Genomic DNA, 5,020 nt, shown 5'->3' on the forward strand with positions numbered 1-5,020 from the left:
CGGCAGTAGGAGAGAATGAGGAGTTAGTTTCCTGGGTTTGGAGTCTATGTTGAGGACGATGAAAAACTTCTGGAGTTGGATGGTAGTGATGGCTGCACCAGAATGTAAATGTACTTAATGTTATTGAATTGCACACTGAAAAATGGTTAAAACGGTAAATGTTATGTCATATGTATATTTGCCATTATAACGTAATTTGGGTACACTGTAGACATTTTAGAGACTATGATAAGCTCAAACGGAAAAAATTCAAGTCATTCATAATCTTACCAGCTAGAGAAAGCCTGCTGTTAAAATTTCAGTGTGTATCTTCCCATTCCTTTCTCGTTCTCTCTCTCTAAAAAAAAAAAGTGAGTGTGTGTGTGTGTATCTTTGGAGACCACACTGGACCTATAGAAAGCCTCATCACGTGTCCCTCAATTGTCTTAATTGTTCCTGTTGATGCTGCTTGCTCCTTTCCAGACATTCAAAACGATGCTATCCCTGTTTTGTACAGCAATCCTTTGAACAATTTCTCACACTTGTTATAATTTCACCGCTTCTAGGGTTACTCTTCACTGAAAATGCCCATTTCTTCCATGGGTGTGAAATGTGGTTCAGAGCGGGCCTGGTAATATGTCTGAAGGGGTTGGAGAGAACGGCGAGTGCCTCTCCCACTTTCTCAGATACTGCAGGTCTTAGATGCGTGCTTCTGAGCACGTCAGCTTTCTTGGATGATGCAGTTGCTGTGGCTCCTGCAAAAGTCGCTAAACTAAACTAAACGCTAAACTAAACGCTAAGCCTGTTGGGCCAGGCTGCACTTAGCCCAGATACACAGGCACTGCCTTGGGCGGGAAGGTCCTTGCTTCTTGGACCTGGTGCTGAGCCTCACATTATCGCTGCTGATTCTAGCTCCTAGATCCAGGTTCTGCAGCCAAGAGCCTGTAGCCCCAGGCCCCAGTGAGCAGATCCACCCTCTCTACTGTGAGGGAGCGCAGAGAGGAGTAGGGTCCCATAGACTCTACGCCTGCTGGGTCCTGGGAGAAGCAGCCACTTCCTCTCTTCCTCCCTTGAGAAGTGGGCCTTCTTCTTCACACCAGACACCACTCTGCCCTGCACAGCCCTGAGTTGGCAGGAATGAGCCCAGCTAAGAGATAAGGGTGCCTTCCACCACATGGGCTCCGTGGGCTTTGGGGGCTGCCTTCAGGCCTGGCCTCCAGAGCTGTGCCACAGCTGTAGCACCTTGTGATAGTGCTCCCAGACCCTCGCATCTGGGCCCAGCTGCACCCTCCCCTCCCAGCTTTGCCACCTGGTCCAGGAGCCAGGACACAGCCAGCTTCACCAGCAGTGAGAGGTCAATCAAGAGGCCACAGTCACTCAGGTGACTAAAGTTCATGTCTGTGCCCAGCCTTCATTTGTTTCTAAATCCAGCCACAGACACGAGACTCTTCTCTCTTGGCTTTGAGGCCTCCACAAAAGGGTTTATTTAAGGTTTCAACCAAAACCTTTATAGCCCAGTCCTGAGAAGATTATCTTTTTATTGCAACTTTGATTAATGATTGATCAAAAAGTGATACTAGAAACACTGGAGAACAAATTTGCCCTAGAGATTAGCAAAGGCCTACATCTGCCGGGCTTGGGGACCTAACCACCTGCTTCCTCCATGGTCATACCAGGGCAAGGTACTTTGGAAGACCCACCCCACACACAGGTTTTCTCTCTCTCTCTCTGTTTCTGTCTGTCTCTCTCTCACACACACATAGGGGAAAATACAGATGTGTAAATGTTCTTAAATCCTTTCTGGAATTAGCAGGGACAGAACAAAAGGGCGTGAGGGCTTTTAATAGAATTTTTCTTTCTTTTGTTTCTATTAATGCCTATTTTAATGTCTACTACAAATTAGCATCTTAAAGGGAGATCTGGAGTGTGAGGAAGAAAGGAAGTTGTGTGAGGACCCACAACCTGGGCTTCCTCATATCTCCCCCTGAAAAGAACTGACATCTGAAACATGTCCAGTTCCAAGCAGGGAAGAGGCAGGGCATGTGGAACAAAGCTTCACACGCAGATGTGGGAAGAGCCTTGGGGAGTGATTGGGCTCTGCTCAGCTGAGGTCTGGCTGTTTTGATGGTCTCTGAGGCCATGAGTCCTTGTAGGGTCCAGAGGCCACGTCAGAATCAGAAGGACCCAAATCTAGCACCTCAGAGACAGGGGAGCAGGGATCTGCATTTTAACAATCTCCCCTACCCAGGGTCCGCCCAGTCCCCACCTCTGTGAGCTCCATGGAGCAGGGTACTGACAGGAACATATTTTTTTTTCCTTCTGCCTCTTGGCCCCTCTGGTTCCCTGGGGCATGAGGAGTGGAGAGCTGGCAGAATAGCTTCTACATGAAAACTGAAAAATGAAACTGGAAATCACACCCTCACAGCCCAAGGAAGTGGGCTTTCTTTTCCACAGGGAGAGTCCCTGAGGGTAAAAGAAGCAGATGAGCGGGGAGAAGCATGTCTAGTGAAGGCCGTAAAGTGTTTCTTAAGGAGCCTGCCAGTGGGCACACTGAGGCAGGGTTGCAATGGTGCCCTGCAGGCCGGGCGGTGCCAGCAAGGATGGCTCTGGGGGCTAGCTGGCTGGCTGCTGTCAGCCCTAGAGGGCTTCATCTCCTGCAGAAGCTAATTTCAGGCTTTATGTTGAACAGCTAATTTCAGAGGTACTTTAGGAAGAGCCCTGGCTCTCAGTTAATCTGAAAATGTTTCTCAGAATTGAAAGTTTCATACCAGCATTTCATCCCAGCAACTTCTTGCCCCACCAGGCTCTCCCACACGCACACACAGGCCTTTGATGAGGATTGAAGAGGTCTGAGTTTAGCTGAGGATCAAAGATCAAGCACCCTCATCTGCCCGCCCCTCTGGTCTCCCACACCACACACACCTTAGTTTGTGCTCACCCAGGCACGAAAGCTAAAAGAGCTTTCACAAAGACACCGCTTGAGGCAGCCTTGAAGATACTTCGCAGAGCAGCCTTCCTGGAAACAGATTTCCTGAAGGGCCTGGAATGCGGGGGAGAGGAGGCCAGTGGGATAGGGGCCAAGAACTGTCCCTACCCACTAACTCCACACCATCCTGGCTGCCCAGCCCCCCATCCCACAGACTCCTTCTTTGATTAGGACCTTGAGGGTGAATCCTCTCACAAGACACTGTGTTTTCCAGATATTTGTGTAATTACTTGCCTCATGTCTGTGTCCCTCACTGGAACTAAAGGCTCCTCAAGGCCTGGAACATGGCCTGTGTTATTTTCCGCTGAATCCTTGATCTTTTGCGTAGTGTTTGACACTTGGCAGGGACACACAAAAATATACGTTCCATGAGTGAGGGCAGCCTGAAATGCCCAGCAGAAGGACGGTGCTCTAGCACACTGGCGTATCAGTGTCCACACCCACCCTGGCCCCTCAGAGCACCTTCAGCTGAGGAGGCGGTGGACAGATAGACGCCCCAGCTTGGCTGTCCACAGGCTCCAGGCCCGTGGATTGCTTTTACTGTCCCGGTGTGTACAGGAGAGGGCTTAGTGTTGGGTTCTTCTGTGTCTCATCCTCCATAGTCCCGGCTTTGCCTCCTTCACCTGACAGATAGGCGCATATACTCTTCCCAGCAAACCAGGACTTTGGCTCTCTGGGCTACCCCAAAAACAAAGGCCACTTTATGATTATTTTTATTTTTGGCTGCGAGGCATGTGAGATCTTTCCTCAACCAGGAACTGAACCCACATTCCCAGCAGTGGAAGAGTGGAATCTTAACCACTCTACCTCCAGGGAAGTCCCAAGAAAGGCCATGTTAGCATATAGGTCAGGAGGAGACAAGCTGGCGTTGGGTGTGGGGAGAGGGGGAAGTGTGACAGTGATTAAAAAAAATAAAAAAGAAGATGCCAGTGAATGGTCCTCCGGGAGAAGACGTGGACATGGAAGCAACTCTGATTTCAGGCCCCTTGTCTTTTATTCTTCTCAGCCTCCCTTTCTCATCCAGAAATAGGATTTGTTCTTTTGAATATGCCTCGAAGCCAACATAACAGAAGATAATAGGGATTACTTTGGAATTGGGCCATCTGGGATAAAATGTCAGCTGTGCACTTACAGACTACGGGACCTTGAGCCGGTCACTGAATCTATCTTTACCTCATTTTTCTGTCAAATGGGAACAATCATAGTGGATTCTGTGCACTAATTCATGTTCCTGACACTGATTGAGGGTTCAGTCATTGTTAGCTATTATTACCTTACCAAGGCTTGTGAGGATCCAACAAGATGACAAATGTGAGCACAGTTTCCAGACCCAAAGGTGCTGGGCAAATATGAGAAAAGAGGGGAATATGTTGGAAATACTGAAGGCACAGCTTCTCTCCCACATTTTTCTGGGGTGGGGCAACAGTTAGCTTATTTAATGTTAAGTTAGAAGATGCACCAAAGGAAGGTGACGAACTGAAACCGCCAACCGTTTGAGCTGTAGGCTGCACTGAAACGTGTGGCCGGTGCAGATGGTGAGGGCCTGGGCAGGCCCACTTCCTCCCTGCGTGCCACGGGTCTTCCTCATACCAGCCGCTTCCCAAGGCTACAGGAAGTGAGGCCAGGAACACTTCAGGGTGTGTGTGGGGAGGCTTGGGCCGGAGGTCGGCAGCTGCCAGGGTGAGAACAGAAGCCTTCCGGGTCCTTGGTGGGTCCCAGGGCCACCTGTGCAGTAGACCCTGCCCTTTCCCTGCCCGGGCCTGTCCAGAGCGGGTTTGTAGCAGACTCTCCACCCAGGCTCTTCTCTCTTGAGGTTGCAAGCCACTGTACACGAGACGTCCAGCCCAAGAGAGGCAGGCCAGAGAAGAGAGCTGAATCTTTTCACAAAGGAAATGCAGTTGTGGTTTTAAGATGTTCACTTCACATCTGTGGTTGGCGTTTCCCAGGGTTCTCAGAGGTGAATGCAGGGTCAGCCCGATGTTGTCAAATAAGGTTCACCAGTGACCCTAGCAACAGGCTTCGCTGCCCATTGGCTGCCACTGCTGCTGCTAGCCA

Source organism: Bison bison, unplaced genomic scaffold (genome assembly GCF_000754665.1).
Source record: "Bison bison bison isolate TAMUID 2011002044 unplaced genomic scaffold, Bison_UMD1.0 scf7180017864492, whole genome shotgun sequence".
In the NCBI taxonomy this organism is placed as follows: Eukaryota; Metazoa; Chordata; class Mammalia; order Artiodactyla; family Bovidae; genus Bison; species Bison bison.